The sequence below is a fragment of the Macaca nemestrina genome, chromosome 10 (genome assembly GCF_043159975.1).
Source record: "Macaca nemestrina isolate mMacNem1 chromosome 10, mMacNem.hap1, whole genome shotgun sequence".
In the NCBI taxonomy this organism is placed as follows: Eukaryota; Metazoa; Chordata; class Mammalia; order Primates; family Cercopithecidae; genus Macaca; species Macaca nemestrina.
This window is the reverse complement of record NC_092134.1, coordinates 28,679,662-28,698,792: the sequence shown is the minus strand read 5'-3', so window position 1 is coordinate 28,698,792 and position 19,131 is coordinate 28,679,662. Positions and strand designations below refer to the sequence as shown.

Sequence of the window (19,131 nt, the reverse complement as noted above, 5' to 3'; positions counted from 1 at the left end):
GCACACATAGTAACATTTCAATGAAACTGGCGAGAAAATGAAACCTCCTTTAATTCACTCTTCATTTGCAAAGGTAGGAAGAAATTGTTCAACAACCACTGTGTTCAGTAGAACCATCATGAGTTCACTGGGCCCCCCTGCAGCTTGGGGACCGGGTGGCCAGTGCTGTTCTTCCACCTGCCACTATTTAGATGTGGAAAAAGAGACCTGGAGGAGTTTTCCAAGATGTTGTCAGGTTATAAGAAGAGCTAGTGAGTGCACTGGACTGTGCTGTTTTTCCTTTGGTGTTCAAATAGAGAGAGTTTTAAATTCACTTTTTGCTCTAGGTGCTATCAAGACTTTTAGTTATTTCTGATTTTAAAACCCTGGGAAAGAAGAGGGATGACCTGGCCATTTTCGATCCAATGCACTTGACAGTATTTCCTTGTGCTGCTATGTCCCCAGGACTGACTTTGCAATTCTTTCTGAGTTGTGCCATACCACTGAATCCACTGAGGGCAGCCTTACTTTTTGGAAGGGAGGTGAGAAGAATAAAGAAATGTAGAGATTCAATGAACACACTGCTCGGCAAGTAGGACCTCAGTCTAGTGTAGAGAAAGCTGGCTGCCATCAAGAAATAGCTGTGTCCACAGCTTTCTCATTTTACCTTAGTGCTCAGGCGGACCCTGTGAAGGAAATGCAATTTAAATAGAGAGGTGGAAAATCTCTACCTGAGCTTCCCTGAGGCTGGGGAAGGAGATGAGGGCAAATTGAGCACCTGGAGACCAGAGTAACTAAGGAGTTGTGCCTACTTACTCTTTGCTGGTGAGATTGTTAGGTCTGGCATACATTTTTGGGGGTTATTAGATTCCTTCCTTGGTTTAGGTCAACTTGTTATGTGACAGGGAGACATTGTATTCTAACCTCTGGAATCTGGCTGCCTTTTTCCATCCCTGGCCCTGCCACTTATTTTGAGAGCTCAGACAAGTGACTTGACTCTCTTGGTTCTTTTACAGGGCTGTGTGTGGATTAAATAAGATCATGTATGTAAAACATGTAGCCCAGTACTTGTTTTATGAATTCAGCTGCTTTGACAGAGAGACCCCAAATAATGTTGACTTTAAAAAGATGTAAATTGATTTCTCTGTGATACATGGTCAGAGTAGATGGCCTAGGAACGGTTCTGCAGGTTTCACAATGATCAGAGACCCAGCCTCCTATAGCTTGTTGCTTTGCCATCTTCAATATATGCCTTCCAGCTCCTGGTCCAAGGTGGCTGCTCCAGTTCCTGCCATCATTTCTGCATTCCAGCCAATAAGGGAAAAGGGGATATGGAAGGCATGCCTCTTTCCCTTAACAACATGGCCGAAAAGTTACTCACAGCACTGTCTCGTCTCATGGGCCAAAGCTGAATCATGTGATCACATTATTCACAAGTGAGGTGGGGAAATTTTAGTCTTTAGCTGAATGTCCAGCTAAAAAGCATGATTACAGGCCGGGTGCAGTGGCTCATGCCTGTAATCCCAACACTTTGGGAGGCTGAGGTGGGTGGATCACTTGAAGACAGGAGTTTGAGACCAGCCTGGCCAACATAGTGAAACCTCATCTCTACTGAAAATACAAAAAATTCGTCGGGCATTGTGGCACACGCCTGTAATCCCAGCCAATTGGGAGACTGAGGCACAAGAATCTCTTGAACCCGGGAGGTGGAGGTTGCTGTTAGCTGAGATTGCGCCATTATACTTGAGCCTGGGAGACAGAGCGAGACTCTGTCTCAAAGCACTATTACTGTATAAGAAAGAGAGGTGGGATATTGGGGATGACTTGCAGTATCTATCTAAGAGTTAAATGCTCAATAAATGTTAGTTATCACTACCACCACCACCACCACCATCATTATAATCATCATGACCATCATCATTTCTGGTGTTAGCCTATAGATTCCTCCACGTCCTCACTTCTTATTTGGTCCCCTTATTCTCCATTTTAGCCCATGTTAGCTTGTGCTTTGTTCTATTGCATGATTTACCTCTGTCCCTGTCTTGAGACCTTTTTATACCCAGAGGTTGGCAATGTAACTAGAGTCCTACAATAAGCTCCTGTGTGGTGGAAATGGATCTTAAAGCTGGTGAGGACACTGACAGTTTAGGGAGACTAGAGCATAAAGTCTTAGTAAATCCACTTGGCAGCTTCATTGAAATACTACAGAAAAAGGTGACGGAAGGAAGAAAAAAGTCTAGCTATCTTGAAATGTAGGTTAAGCACTTGCTTCATTTTGTTGTATTCTTTCCACTCACTTTTGTGAACTTCCACTGAAGATGCCTTGAATCTCCGTGGAATTCTTCTTAAAGCTACAGTCTGGATATCCAGCCTCCTGATTCACCTTTGGGGTTTCCAAAATATGGTAAGTTCAAAATCTGTGGCCTTATGAAGGTGGTGGGAGCCAAGTTTCTTTTGGTTTAGAAGCACTTTGAGTATATAAATGGATTCATGCTGTAGACCCTGATTCACGATTTAGATGTTTCACAAGAGCTTTTCAGGATAGAGGTGGTTCATTGAAATTTCACGTGGATTTAAGGCTCATTAAGGTGTTGGGGAAGCCGGATGCCACTCTCTCGGTATAAATCCCAGTGAGGCTAATTTAGTGGAGCTGCAGCCAGCTTTCATGTTTTCCGTCAGCCACACTTACCTTCATCTCTTCCCTTCTCCTTTCTAAAATACTGTATCAGAAAGTGACATTTTCCTCCTAGGAGAAGAATCACTCAAAGACAATGGCCTTCCTTCTTTCTACCATGGTATTTGTCTTTAAAGATTAGGTGATGTGGTGGGTGGGCATGGTGGCTCATGCCTGTAATCCCAACACTTTGGGAGGCTGAGGTGGTAGGGTCACCTGAGGCCAGGAGTTTGAGACCAGCCTGGGCAACATAGTGGGACCTTGTCTTTACAAAAAATTAAAAAATTAGCCAGGCTTTGTGGTCCATGTCTGTACTCCCAGGTACTTGAGAGGCAAGAGGATTGCTTGAGCCCAGGAGTTTGAGGCAGCAGTGAGCTATGATTGTGGCAAGAGAGGGAGATCCTGTGTCCAAAGAAAAGAAGAGAGAGGAAAAAAAAAAGATTAAGTGATATGGAGACAAAGGATGGGAAAATTCTGCAAAGAAAGATTGAAGTCATTGTTGATTTATTTTTTCTTTCCCTCATTCTTTCTTCTTTTCAGTCCCTGTGGATTCTCCCTGAGATCTCTCTTGGGAATTCCTCTTATTCATTTCTTCCCTTCTGTTACTGTTCTAATTCAGGCCTGTAGTGTCCCTTGCTAGGACTAGTGCAGTAGTCTTCTGGTTTTCTTGCCCCCTGCCTCTTCTCCATCCTGTGCATGTTCTCCCAGCACTGACCTGGCCCAGTCACTCTGTTACACATAGTACCTTCTTCCCATTACTGTCAATGGCATGGAGTCAGCCTTCCTTGGCATGGGATCCAAGACCAGACCATGCTATGGTTGTTTGCTAACAGTTAGAATATGTGGCATCCTTATAGGCATTGTTTGTAACTCTTTTTTACAGTGAAGGAAATGGAGGCTAGAGGGATTAAGTCACTTGCCCAGTGGCTCCTATTAAAAAGCGATGAAACCAGGATTGGGCTCTGGGCAGCTGTGCTCCAAAACTGGTGCTCTTAATCCCCACATCATGTGTTGGTCTCATCTCTGTCTGTCCTCTTCTCCCACCTCCTCTTTTCCTCACACCCTGGCTTCCAGCCCCATGAATCGGCTTTCATGTCCCTGTCTTGTTGCCATCAACAGCATGACTTGAAGTTGCCCATGTCGTGGTGTCTGAACCTTCATGTTTGCTGTCCTCTCTGCCTAGAGTGCCTTCCCTCTCCCTTTTGACTGGCAAAGTTTCACTCCAAGGTCTAGTTCACAGCACCCTCATGATGATTCCCACTCCCACCCCCATTATAAAAATGAGCCGAAGATGGCCACTGTGTATTGGTTCCTAGGTTGTTTCTTCACACCAGACTGTACCTAACAGTCTCAAAAACCTGTAGGTTCCAAACTCAATTTTTAAAATGTTTACGAGTTTATTACAAAGAATACCAAGGAACACTCTGACGCAGAGGTACATAGGGCAAGGTGGGGGAGGGGTGCAGAGTGTCCATGCCTTCTCCAGGCATGCCACCCTCCCACCACTTGTGTGTTCACCAGCCCAGAAGCTCTCCACACCCCTTCCCAAGCTCAAATTTTTACACATCCATTTGTTTTAAAACTAGCCAAAACAAGCAGATTTCTAGCCATTCAGGGCCTGCCTACTTTGCATACCCCACAGAACCGTACCCACCATGTGCCAGCCATTGGTAAGACAGAGCCTTATGGTTATAAAATGTAAGACTGCTCACTGACCCAACGATCCTACAATGCTCCTGAGCTATATCATCCCCTACAATTCCCCTCCCCACCCCAGACAGTGGCCCCCACACCCACCATAACCCTCTGGATGGTCCCCTGCTATGAGGGACTTCTGTCTCATGCAATCCTGTTTAAGTACTGTTGTGTGTTACTGCCAAATCTTTTTTCTTTTTATTTCTTTTTAGAGATGGGTTCTCACGATGTTGCCCAGGCTAGTCTTGAACTCCTGGACTCAAACAAACCTCCTACCTCAGCCTCCTGAGTAGCTGGGGCTACAGGCATGCACAACCATGCCTTGCTTCCAAGTCTGTTTTCTTGATCAGCTCCCAATTACTCAAACCCCTATACCCTCAACAGATTCCATCACTCTGTTTTATGAATTTCCATGGTATTTTGAACCTGCCTCCATGGCTGCACTCATCACATCATGCCATAGTTGGTTGTATACTTGATTGTCATCCCTTTGGATTCCTGACCAAGACTTGAGGAAGCCAAGGAGTCCTGGGTTGGGAAGAATAGGAAGAAGTGTAATGAACTTGTAAACATGATCAGGTGTTCCCAGAGTCATGGATTCCTTTGTTGTTTTGTACTTGGCCATAATTTTTCTTGGTTGCTGGCATCAAGTCTGAAAACACTGGCATTTTGTGAAGCACCTGGAGAAGAACTTGTAAGTTTAATTTCTTCTGAGCCTGAAAATGTGACCAGGTGAAATGTATGAGATAGAGATGATTACTAAAATGGAGACTTTTCAAGGCTTATTTTGATGGTTCTTTTGTTTCCTGCCACTCCCTCCTTAACCTGCACTTGACAACTAAAAAAATGAATAAATAAATCAATAAATAAATGAGTGGAAAGATTCTTCACATGATAATGATTCTGCTCAGCACACTTTCTTCCAAATTGTGCTCCCAGAAGACACTTGGGTTCTTAGATGGTTCATGGATCATTATCACTTGTCAGGGACAGTGGAAACGTAGGAGCTGGTTGCAAGTGCCAATCAATAAGCAATGAAAAGAAGGCACTCTGAAATGGCCTCAGCCAATGGATGTTCAGAGAGAGACAGACACAGGCAGCTTTTCTGGAATAAGTCTTTTTGGCTGTAGCTCACATCCTGTTAACATAAATTTCCATTGGATTGGGCTGAGGCTGGGAAATTGAAGGCATTTCTTTAGAATGAAACTTAAAATTTACCCCCATCCCCAAATCCTTTTAATGAAATTAAAGTTACTTATAAGGAAAGAAAGATCTTGGGTTAGTAGAGATACATTTTAATAGAGAAAGGGAAAACTAAAATGTGGTTTTCTTAAGCCTTTGGAAAGATTCATATTGAAATAACTGAGTTCTTTTTTTCCTTCAACATTGTCAGTGTAATAGTGATATAAAGTTTTATGGATAAATAAGTGTATTTAGCAAAATGACATATTTCAGTGATAAATTTGGTTTCTTAGTTCAGAATATGGCTTTGACTAAGGAAGGAGAGTAACAGAATGAATATCAAGGACTCTATCCCTCATTTCCATTTCCTTTGACAGCGTATATATGGGCCACAAATGAAGACCTTGATCCTGAAACCGTCGGTGGTTTCTCTAGCAATTCTCATGACTTAGCCTCTTCCTCCTTCTTCCCTCAGAACCGGGGAAATAGAGCGAGGACAATTTCCCAGCAATATTCTTCCAAGTTGTGGCTAGTCACTTGCTGTTCACGGTTCCCATGTAGTGATTTCCATTTCACCGAACTTTTTGCTTAGTGCCTTTTGAATTCATTCTTATCACATTACAAACACATACCTGAAGGTGGCCAGGTGGATGGATTTCAGTTGATCCCACTGAGAGGGTGGGAGAAGCCACTGTCCTCTTTAGTGTTTCCTCCCAGGAAGGAAGGATTCGTCGTGTAATCCGTATCGGTGCTGCTTGGTTTCTGGTGTGAATGGTGCATGGCCTTGAAGCTCTGCTAATCTCCAGACTGCCAGACTGAAGAGCATAATGCATGTGTGGGCTGATTTCTTGGGAGCTTTTGTTTTGATTATTTTCATTTGCATACTGATTTATTAAGCACCAGAACGTAAGGGCTAGAAATCTTTTTATTTCATCTTATTAAGAGGCTCAATTATTCTTCCTTTACAGAAGCCAAGTTTCTGATTAGCTATACCAACCCCATCTCCATTAGGCAATTTAAGATGTGAATTATACATTTTTTAAAAAGCAGCTAATTATGGTAGAGCCTGACACATTTATATTTCTGTGAAACCCCTGTGGCAAAGATTCTGGCTAGAAGATGACATCATATGGGGTTGTAAAATCACTCCTTGTGGAGCTGTTTCTTCATGTTGTAAGAAAACTTGTAAATGTGAAAAGATTGTACTTATGCCTTCTGATCCTTCTTCCCTACGCCTTACCCACCGTTTGGAGTCTGTGGGCAGAGTTATGGTGTAGGGGCTCCGTCCTGGCCATTCTCATAGAGATACCCTCGTCCTCCTGGATTTCAGGGTGGAAGGAATGGGAATGGTAGGTCAAGTCTGTAGACATTGAGGTCTGACGCTGTCTTCCTGTTCAGATGGTAGCTTGTTCTGGGGACCTTTCAGCGGAGTGTCCGTCCTTAGTGCCTCATGCGCTGCCATGCACTGGGTTTTAACTGCAAACTGTTTTAGAATAATCTGGTCTTAATGTCTGGGAGTTCTAATCTGTGCATCCCAATGAGGTCCTTAGACCTCAGGGCCAGATCTCACACTGACTCTCTTTGACCATGCTGCATTCCACAGGCAATGTGGAATGTTGCTTACCTCAAGGAACATAAACCTTACATTGTGGAATAGAGGTATTTGCAAATATCTTCTCCTCTCCCATTGCCAAGGTGGCTCAATGTCTGCTAAAATTGAATCCATATGGGTACACCGAGCAGAAGGGGAGGGCAGAATGGGTCAGAAAGTACATTGCAGTGTTTGTTTGTGATGACATTCATTTAACCAGAGCTAACCTCGGAGTTATAAACCAGGGCATTATTTCCTAAACAGTATCATGTATTCATTTGTGGCACTATAGAAAATTCAATTTATACATGTATTTATGCATAGACATACGAAAGAGATCATAGCTCTGGATTCAATGTGAATAAAAAGCAGATTCATTCTAGAGTCCCATATACAGTGGATTGTGAAGGACAATCCTTTTTATTATATAACATTTACTTTCCTCTAGGACATCTATTAGTTCAGCTGTTTTCAATGGTACATCAGCAACATACAGAGGGGATATGCATTAGAAATGAGGGCGAGACTGTAATTTGATAAAACATATCAATTCACTTTGCTGGTTTTTTTCCATACAAAATACAGACAGCAAAGCTGGACAAGTCTTCTTGCCTGACAGGGACATGAAAATGATGGACTGGGAAAGTATCTTCGGGATGAGGGCTCATAAAGGCTGAGAAATGATGCCTTGGAGCTCATGAGAAATAGTATTTGCTCAAACCCTTTCAGGACAAACTATGACCACTTAATTTACTTTAAGTCTGGTATTGATGTCATAGATCCAGTATTTAAGTCTAGTGAGGCCAACTTCTTCTTCATACAGAACTGCCCATGAGTTGATGCCCATCGTTGCATGGTAAAGACTTCCTACTCAATGTGTGGTCATAGGACCAGCAGTATCAGCACCACAGTTTTTAGATGTCAGCAGTGCAGAATCTCAGGCCTCACTTGTCCATGTGATGCACTTGTGTTAATTGTGCACACGTTTGCTTCACTGTTCTTCCATGTCATCCACATCAGCCCATGGTAGCATGTCTCACTCTCTTCCTTTGATCGGGAGGAGTCTGGATTTTGGATCGGGTCAGAACTGTGCTCAACTTGGCTCTGCCTATCTTTTCATTGCTCTGCCTTGCTTTTCTCTTCTATAAAGTGGAGATACCAACAACAACCTCACAGGGCTTTTAGGAGAATATGTATAAAACACTTGGCACAGAGCGAGGCAGATAGAAGATGGTGGTTATTACTGTGATGGCAGTGGTGTTTATGTCCCATCTCCCCTGGTGGTTGTGTGTTCCTTTGAAAGAGCTTCCCTGTCCAGTTCATCTGTCTGTTCCTCCAGGCCCACTTCTCTGTGCCTGGAACATGTTTGATGGCTGAAGGGATAGTTTTGCAGCACTAGCATCTGTACCTTAAGATCCTTGATCTCTGAAAAATTCAGTTTGAGTCAGAGGCAGCAGTCCTAATAACTTTAGCTCCCAAGGGAAGCATTCTAGAAGCTGTTAGGAAACAATTCCTTCACTGTCACGTTCAGGCATGTCCATGGCTGCCCTCTGGTTACATACCACATTGCACGCAGGTGTGTGGAACAAAAAGGGTTAGTTGCTGAAAATATTCTAGCTCAGGGTTTCCATTATCATGTCACTCTGGAATGAGATGGAAAATGAAGAGCTCAGATAACAGGCTTCAATCATCCATCAACTTGGGGAGTTGTCATCTTGGATTGGGATTGTGGTTCTAAGATACAGAAGAGCTAAAACAGCAGAACCTAAGATGGTGGGCTGGTGTCCATAGAAACAGCTGACCAGGCAGGTGCCCAGCATTGAATTAGCATTGGCCTTGAGATACCCAGCATGTGGCTATACCCACAGGTATAACTGTGGGTAGTGAGGCCAAGGAGTTAACAGGGTGGGCTCTGAGGTCCAATGACCTGGGTTGGAATCTTGGCCCTGCCTTCTATCAGTGGGATGACGGGCAAGTTACTTAACTTCACCAACCCGCACCACTCACAAGAACATTAGAACACTGGAGATGGATTTATGCGCTGCCTGGTTGAGTGGCTGTTCAATAGAATTTTAAAAAACCCTTTTGATGCATTTTTAATTTGGAATAGGTTTAGTATTCGAGAAAAGTTGTGAAAATAATACAAATAATTCAGTTTTCATCTATTCCTCCCAGTACCTGCCTTTTTTTTTTTTTTTTTTTTGGGAACCAGGGTCTCTCACTCTGTTCCCTAGGCTGGAGTGCAGTGATGCTGTCATAGCTCACTACAGCCTCAAAGTCCCGAGCTCTAGTGATCCTCACACCTCAGTCTCCTGAATGACTGGGACCACAGGTGCATACCACCATGTCTGGCTAATTTTCTTATTTTTAGTAGAGATGAGGTCTTGCTATGTTGCCCAGGCTGGTCTTGAACTCCTGAGCTCAAGCAATCCTCCTACCTCAGGCTCCCACAGTGCTGGGATTCCAGGTGTGAGCCACCCACTGTTATTAACATCTTACATTAGTGTGGTACATTTGTCATGACTAATAAACTGATATTGATACATTATTATTAACTGAAGACCATATTTTACTCTGATTTTCTTAGTTTTTACCTAATGTTCTTTTCTTATTCCGGAATTCCATACAAGAGATCACATTGTGTTTAGTTGTCATGTCTCCTTGGGCATGTGGCTGTGGCAGTTTCTCAGACATTCCTTATTTCTGGTGATCTTGCCCATTTTGAGGGGTGTTGGTCAGATGTTTTGTAGGACATTCCTCAATTGGGATTTTTCTCATGTTTTTCTCATGAATTGACTGTGGTTTGGGGATTTCAGGAGAAAGACCAGAGAGGTGAGGATCTGTTCTTATCTCATCCTATCAAGGGTGCATCACCCTCTCAACATGAGTTATCACTGTTGAAGTTGACGTTGGTCTCTTGGCTAAGTAGTGTTTGTTGAGTTTTTCCGTGGTAAAATTGCTCTTTCCCACTCTTTCCATGCTGTATTCTTTGGGAGGAAGTCATTATATGCCGCCTAAAGTTATGAAGAATGTTAAAGAGAATATATATTTTTGAACTTTGCCCATCCATACCTTTTTTCAACATTTTCTATAGCCCACATCCTATTAAAATCCACTTAAATTTCTTTCCTCCACCAGATTGTAATCTCCTTCATGGAAAAAACCAAGGCTGATTTGTGTAAACAATATAGGTTAATTGGCCAAGTGACTTGATATTTCAGATCAGTTTCCCCAATTGCCAGTGCATATTCTAGTTCAGTATTATAACATCTGGCAGTGAGACACAGAAATTTACTATCTTTATTTTGAGAAGTGTTGATTTTTGAGTAATTGAGGCCTAGAAAGGCCAAGCAATAATAACAATGAAAGCTCACACTTACATAGCACTTCTTGTATTTCACACATGGTGTCTGCACTCAACATATGCCAACTCATTGAATCCACACAGCAATCCTATAAAGCAGTCACACTTATTCTCCTCATTTTACAGATGAAGACACTGAGGCCAAAATAATTGTCATGCCCAGAGAAGTGTTGCCCAAGGCTACATAGCTAGCAAATTGCAGAGCTAGGCAACAGAATTTTGAAAGCAAAAAGTTATCTATATATCTGCTAGCCGTTCTTCCCTCTACCCACAAGTAGCTTGATAACTCCACTCTTCACTTTTTTCCTGTGTTAGCACAGGGTCCAGACTTTGGAGCACCATAGCCACAGTGTTTATTCCTGGTTCCAGCACTTGCCTGCTGTGTGACCTTGGGCACGTTACTTCACTTCTGTGTCTCTGCAACTGAAAAATGGGGATAATATTGGTACTTCCTTGGGAGGCTTTAATAAGATAATGCACCACACCTAGTAGTTAGCATTTATTTTTATTACGTTTTTTAGCATTTATTACAAATACAACTGCTGTATTTCCTGAATTAAAAGTAGGGGGACATGGATGAAAAACTACAAGTGTTGGTATGGGGATAATAAGATGAAATATTTAAAATAGGGATTGTTTCCTGAAAGTAGGATGGCTGAACAGTGGGATTATAAAATGCTTGTAAGAAAGATGGAGGAGCTAAATTGTGGAAGGGACTGAGAAAACCAGGACATGTTAGGACCCTTAGCACTGAGGAGGGATACAGCTCACACCCGCAGAATTGTCAGCCACAGTGGCATAATTCACAGTGAAGCATAGACTGAAAGACTTTGGTTATCTTTTCAGACTTTTAATAGTTATCTAAATACAGTCGTCCCTTGGTATCCTTGGAGGATTGGTTCTAGACCTCTTATGGATACTGAAATCCACAATGCTCAAGTCCCTATATAAAATAGTGTAGTAGTATTTGTTTTTTCTTTTCTTTAGAGACAGGGTCTCACTACGTTGCCCGACTGGTCTCGAACTTGTGAGCTCAAGCAATCCTCCCACTTCAGTCTCCCGAAGTGCTGGGATTACAAGTGTGAGCCACATACCCAGCCCTAAAATGGTGTATTAGTATTTATTTGCATATAACTTATGTACCTCCTCCCCTATACTTTAATCTCTAGATTACTTAAAATACTTAATACAGTGCCTATACATCACGTCATTTGTGTGATTCAGTGTAGTACTTGTTGTGCAGCAAATTCAAGTTTTGCTTTTGGAACTTTATGGAATTTTTTTCTGAATATTTTCCATCTGAGGTTGGTTGAACCCATGAATGTGGAACCCATGAATGTGGAACTCATGAATATGGAGGCTGATTGTACAGGACAAAAAGTCATAAATAAAATGAATGAATAAAGCCTACTTTTAAATTGATGTATATTTAAAATTTTTTAAATTGTAATTTGGGAGCCATAAAAAAGAATATAGGTAGTGTCTCAGATTTAGGAAAAGTCATTATTTTTAGCTAAGAACCATCAATTCCTAGACCTGTTAATCTTATCTTCACTTTAATCGATAGCTCTGGCAGGCCACTTTTTGGGGAGAGGCATATTTTTTGTAAAGAAAGAATGAAAGTCAGAGAGAGTGTTTATGTGTGCGAGAGACAGGAACCTCGAACCATTGGGCCACAAGGGCAGATCCCCAGTGACGGGAGGTCGCTCTCCTGTACTCCTCCACCCTCACCTGGGTGATCTTGTCGTAGATTCGTGCCTCAGCAGAATCAGAACGATTGATTACATGTCAAAGACCACAAGGGAAACCTGCAGATGGGTGAAACCGCAGGGTTCAGTCTGGGAAAGCCGCAGCTCCATCCTCTCTAATTACAAAATTAATGAGGGCTGGAGGCAAAGGCTCCAGACAGTCCAAGGTGAGCCAGGGAGCATTTTGATGCCCTTAAACAGCTCGCATTTCTTACGTGGTCTTACCTGATCGTGTGTGAATTGAAGTGAAGGGGTGAGGTGGAAATGGAGCTTCCTCTCTAAGATTTTGCTTCTTGAGTTAAGTTTGGGGTCAGGTCAGAAGATGCTTTTTCATGGGTAGTGTTTTGATAGCAAAAGCAAAGAGCCAGTGACAGAACTTTTCAAATGACTCTTAGAAGATGACGCGGCATCCCTGAAGTATCCAGCACACCAGCTTGTAAGAGTAAGGGTTAGAACATGACACATATCACACACAGAATCACACACACACACACACACACACACACACACACACACACACACACATTTTAAAAGCTTTCATGTGCTCTGATCATGCTGTCCTTCTTTTGTGATTAATTGAGAGTCTTTGGCTTTGCTCTGGAGATGCAAAAATCCTTGAGGTGACCTCCACGGAGTGATGTAAACAACAAAGTGATTCATCATGTGTCAGTGAAGTTGACATCTTAAATGACAGTCTGACTTCACATCCCTTTTGTGGGGTATTTCTTCTCAGAGCCTGCAAGACCCTTTTCATGAAACGTGGTCTGTGTTCGGCTTGCATAGTCATCTCAGTGCAGCTTTTTCTTTTCACTATAACAAAATAACGGTGGTGTTTTCTTTTTAATTCCTTTAGCTTCCTTGCCTGAGTATTAGGAAGCAGTACTCTAACATTTTTTAAATGTCTGTGGTAGGCTAGTGGATATTCTGAAATAGAGTTTTGGCCTCGCCTCTTGCTTTCAAATCCCCCTGTTGGGGATAGGATATTTACTTTGAATGAATTTGTCTGAATTTTAGAGGCACTCTTGCTTTGCTCCACCTCATGGGGAAATTGGGAAAACAAATGAGAAAAGGGCAGTGCAAATTACTTCAGGTCAGCTGATCTGGAGGGGAAAGAAGTGTCTTAGGAGTAAAGATTGTTATTAGTTAGGCGTGGTGGCAGGTGCCTGTAATCCCAGTTACTCAGGAGGCTGAGGTAGGGAAAATTGCTTGAACCCGGGAGATGGAGGTTGCAGTGAGCTGAGATTGTGCCACTGCACTCCAGCCTGGGAGACAGAGTGAGACTCCATCTCAAAAAGACTGTCAGTTACCAGTTGCTGTACCAGAAGTAATAACTGAATGATACTGCATTTTACTTTATAGCAACTTTCATGTCCACTATTTCATTTTCAGCATCTTGGATGTGTAGGACCAAGTTATGATAAGCAACTAACTTCGTCTTTCCTCAATTGAGAAGAGTGAGGCATGCTTTTAAATGGTAGTGTTGAACATCGTGGAAGATATGCTAACATTTTAGAAATAATCCACATATAGCCACTGTGGGAAATGGTATGGCAGTTCCCCCCAAAATTAAACACAGAATTATCGTGTGGTCCAGAATTCTACTTCTTGGGTATATACCCAAAAGAACTAAAAGCAGGGACTTGAACGGATATTTGTACACCTATGTTCATAGTGGCATTATTCACAATAGCCAAAAGGTGAAAGCAACTCAGGTGTCCATCGAGGGGTGAATGGATAAACCAAGTGTAATATAAACATACAATGGACTGCTATTCAGGCTTAAAATGAAATAACATTTTGACACATGCTACAACATGGGTGAACCTTGAAGACATGATGCTAAGTGAAATCAGCCAGACACACAAGGACAAATACTGTGTGATCCAACTTCGTAACAATGTAAAAAGCACAGGCTATTTTGGGAGAGACACACATGAAACTGGTATCAGTGATTATGCAAAATAGTCTAGGACCTGGAACCCCAGTGTCCAGCACATAGTGTATGTTCTAGAAATACTAGTGAGTAGGCAGTTGTTGCCTGGGTAGGGTGGGGATAGTGGGGAAGACCAATTTTTCACTGTATAAACCTTTTAGTGTCTCTTGGTTTTCATACCGTGTGGCTTCGTTACCTATTCAAAACATTAACCCTTTAGATCCAGTGGCAGTGCAGGTGGTAAAGGGAGATGTAAGTTCCCATTTAGGACATTTTAGGACCCCCAAGGGTTGTTCCCCTAAAGAGTAGTTGATGATTGCACTAAATCTCTGAGTCATCCTCATGCCAGAAGGGTGTTGGCTGGACAGGGGACAGTGATAACCAGTGTGTTAGTCCATTTGTGTTGCTATAAAGGGATACCTGAGACTGGGCAATTTGTAGAGGAAAGAAGTTTGATTGGCTCATGGTTCTGCAGGCTGTACAAGCATGGCACCAGCATCTGCTGAGCTTCAGGTGAGGCCTCAGGAAGCCTCCGGTCATGGCAGAAGGTGAAGGGGAGCCAGGGTGTCACATAGTGAGAGAGTGAGCAAGAGAGAGGGGGAGGAGGTGCCAGGGTTTTTTAAACAACCAGATCCCACATAAACTCTCAGTGTGAGAACTCACTCCTTACCAAGAGGACAGCACCAAGCCATTCATGAGGGATCCGCCCCCATGACGCAAACACCTCCCACTAGGCCCATGCCCAACAGTAGAGGTCCCATTTCCACATGAGATTTGGAGGGGCAAACCATCCAAACTGTGTCATTCAGTAGTTTTCTAGGCTTACTTTTTATACTAGCACGACAGGCATTGTTGGTAACATGTCATATTTTGTGTTTCCATTTGCTCCTGATAGGGGAGGAGACTAGTGGTCTCTTCTAGCTTTTTATGCTTTTAAATTGTTTTGCAGAGAAATAGGTGTTTCTCCCCAACCCCCTCCCATCCTTCTCATCCCTGGACTTGGCTCAGAGTCTTAACAGGAGTCCAGGAGTATAAGTTGAGGGATATTAACACATTTGGTCAGATCCTGCCTGATGTACTTTATCTATCAGTGGCATCATGAGACCTGACGACAGTTACTGAAGTCACTGTATACTTTTTTCACCTCTTCCTGCCTCTTCCCTTACCCATCTCCCCTGCCCTGGTAACTAACAGATTCCTTCCAGTCAAGGAGCTGATTATTATATTGTTCCCTTCACTGTTTTTGGTAACGATGATTTGGTACACCGGTAACGATGTATCTGAAGCAGGGCATGGAGGTGTGCACCTATAGTCCCAGCTACTCGGGAGGCCAAGGTGGGAGGATCCTAGGAATTCAAGACTAGCCTGGGCAACATAGCAAGACTCCCATCTATGCAAAAAAAATTTAAAAATTAGCCAAGCCTGGTGGCATACACCTGTAGTCCTGGCTACTTGGGAGGCTGAGACGGGAGGATGGCTGGAGCCCAGGAGTTTGAGGCTGCAGTGAGCTATGGTTGAATCACTGCACTCCAGCCTGGGCAACAGAGAGAGACCCTGTCTCTAAAAAAAAAAAAAAGAAAGAAATACCTGAAAAGAACTAATTAATGCTCATACATGGAATTTTTGATGAGAACCTTCTGGCTGTAGAGAAAGTATTGGTCAACTGTACTGTGTAGGCTAATTTCTCAGAAAATAATGAGCATAGTTAAGGATAACTGAGAAAAATGTAAACTATGGAGACTGTATCCCATATCAAAATAAAAAAATTGGTGGATAGGGAGAGAGGAGGGTAAGGGAGAAAATGTATTTTGCCATTGTAGAAATCAGAAATTTGGGCAGGGCATGGTGGCTTACGCCTGTAATCCCAGCACTTGGGGAGGACGAGGCAGGTGGACCACCTGAGGCCAGGAGTTCGAGATCAGCCTGGCCAACATGGCAAAACTGTGTCTCTACTAAAAATACAAAAATTAGCTGGGCGTTGTGGCAGGCACCTGTCATCCCAGCTACTCAGGAGGCTGATGCAGGAGAATCACTTGAACCTGGGAGGTGGAGGTTGCAGTGAGCTGAGATCGTGCCACTACACTCCAGCCTGGGTGACAGAGGGAGACTTGGTCTGGAAAAAAAAAAAAAAGAGAAAAGAAATTAGAAATTTGAGCAGTCAATGCTGTGCCCTGGGGGTCGCAGTCCTCCCCTGGAGATAATGGATTTGGTGCTTTCTTTTTGATTTCTCAAAATAATAATAAAGGCATTTTCTCTTCCCTCTGAATTACTGCAGTAAATTTATATGGGGCGGATGTTGGCCTTGCCACAGCAATTATGTGGTTTCAAAGTGTGCCGTTGTTTTGCCCTGCAGCTGAAAAATGGGTGGGTTTATTAGATCCGCAGGGTAGTGTCGTTGTTCTGGGAAGGGGGAGGCACGCAGGAATGGCCAGCATTCCTTTTTGCTGGGCTCGTCCCTATGGATGGCAAGAATCCCCCAGAGCCAGGCACAAATCCTGTCTGAGCATCCCTATTATTTACCCTGCAGAGTAAAAGGGAGACAAAGACCCAAGGTGAATTTTGTTACAAATTGAAAAACAAAAAAAATCAATCCATTCATTGCCTTCTTAAATTCTCTGTCATGTTCCTCCACACTCAGAGGTTTAAGGACCTTGAGGGAATGGCCCCTTTGAGGTTGGGGAGGGCGGGGCCCGGCCCCGTGAGCTGCCTCAGGGCTTCTGCAGAGCTGGCCACATGCTGGGCTTTATTGATATCAGGTGTTGTGACCCTTGGACTTGATCGATCATTTCGGCCTTCCCTTGTGGAGCCTGTCCAGGAGAATGGATGTGGACTGTGTTCTGATGGAGGAAACTAAATTGTTCTTGGTGAGGTTTTTGAAAATAATGGTCCTTGTCTCTGAGGTGGGCACATGCTTGGCTGATTGATGGAATATGTGGAAGCCTTGGCTTAAATATAGAACAAATGATACTGAGCTACTTAATCTTGCCCACTATACCACGTTCTATAAAGATGACGCCTTGGTCAGCGCAGGCTGCTGTAACAAACAATCAAAGGCTTATAAACAATAGAAACTTCTTTTTCACAGTCTGGAAGCTGAAAGTCTGGGATCCATGTGGCAGCATAGTTGGGTGTTAGTGAGGCTCTCTTCTGGGTTTGCAGATGGCCAACTTCTCATTATAGCCTCACATGGGAGAAGGATGGCTGGAGAGCTTTCTAGGGTCTCTCTCTCTTACTACCTCTCTCTCTCTCTCTTTTTTTTTTAAAGCAGTGTCTCACTTTGTCACCCACGCTGGAATGCAATGGTATGATCTCAGCTCACTGCAGCCTCCACCTCCTGGGTTCAGGTGATCCTCCCATCTCAGTCTCCGTGCCCACCCTCTAGGTCTCTTTTATAAAGGCATAAATCCCACTTATGAGGGCTCCACCCTCATGACCTAATTACCTCCCACAGGCTCCACCCTCTAATACCAGCACATTGGGGATTTCGACACACACATTCAGTCCAAAACAGATGAGGAGCCAACATTGTTGAATCATAAGTGATCCATTTTATTTCTTTTTAGTTCTGATTGATCAAGGCTTGTAAAAGGTTTAATTTTCCTGGGTTGGGTGCAGTGGCTCACACCTATAATCCCAGCACTTTGGGAGGCTTAGGTAGGAGGATCACCTGAGGTCAGGAGCTTGAGACCAGCCTGGTCAACATAACAAGACCCCACCTCGACAAAAAAAAAAAAATTAGCCAAGCATGGTGGTGCATGCCTGTAGTCCCAGCTACGTGGGAGGCTGAGGCAGGAGTATCACTTGAGCCCAGGAGCTCAAGGTTGCAGTGAGCTATGATCTTGCCATTGCATCCCAGCTTGGGTGACAGACCCTGTCTCAAAAAAAAAAAAAAAAGATTTAAATTTCCTTTTTAAGTTTTTCTTAGCTAGCATAATAAGGGATAGTCTGAGCAACTCAGAGTGCCTATTTAGAAAGCTCTGGGTTTTGCTTCAATATGAATGGAAAAGCAGGTTGTGAAAGTTAGCACAAAAGGGCACGCACTCTCAGAAAGGGCCATTGCAGTACCTGGTGATCTTTTCTTCCAGGATGGAGAAAAGTTCCTTCTTGTCAGGCTACTTCCTGATAGGTTCCTGCAGCTGCTTTGATCCAACCTCCTCTTTTCCCCACTGGACAAAACCAAAACAAAGCAAAACAAGTCCAAAAACAAAAGAGAAGTCGGGATAGGACCAGCCACGTGTGTACCCTTGGGCGGTTGGTACATGCTCAGGGCATGAGCCCAAACTTGCTGTGACAAGTACGGTCCCAGGCTGTGCCTTTTAGAACAGTGTCTTCCCAAGTACTAGTGAAGTGGTGCTGGTGCTGAGATTTCCAAAGACTGTCTTTGCAGAGCAGGATTTCTGATTCTGACAGAAACCAAGGGGAGAACTCACTTTTTCTATTAAAAAAAATTATCAGTAATAAAGCACTCAGGTCTTCCACCACTCTTGCAGATACTGATGTTTTTCTCTAGCTGAGTCTAGGAAGGAATACGAGTTTATAGTGTGGTGCCAGTAAGGTTGGAATTTTCTGTGATAGGGGAGTAATTGGGACAGGTATAAATCGTAAGATCTTCCGGGGGACTGGATACAGGAAAAAGGAATGCAGCCCCAGAAAGGGAGGTGTGCAGTTGCAGGCAAATGGACCAAGGAGATGGTCTGATTGCCAAGTGGATTGGAGCCCAAGTCTTCAGGTTTTCAAGTGGGTAATTAGAACAGGAAGGAGCCAAACACAGGCCTGCTGGTGCCAGGAGCAGCAAGATTTTCCATTCAGGTTGCGTCGTCTCAGAGCTAAGATGGGTGCATGGGAGTATTTCCCTGGCCAGTTAACAAATGCAAGCATACCGTGTCCATGACTGTGGGTGCAGGGAGCAGAGTGTAGGCAGATGAGCAAATGGGGTTTCCATTCCTGAGCAACAAGAAGTCTTAG

General features: G+C 43.4%; 1 protein-coding gene and 1 pseudogene across 2 annotated transcripts in view; both read left to right on the top strand.

Moving 5' to 3' along the window:
• The window catches only part of LOC105497716 (carbohydrate sulfotransferase 11), a 309,881-nt gene that overhangs the window by 76,249 nt on the left and 214,501 nt on the right, over window positions 1-19,131 (top strand). The window lies entirely within an intron of this gene.
• The window catches only part of LOC139356664 (ATP synthase F(0) complex subunit C1, mitochondrial pseudogene), a 38,066-nt pseudogene that overhangs the window by 16,804 nt on the left and 2,131 nt on the right, over window positions 1-19,131 (top strand).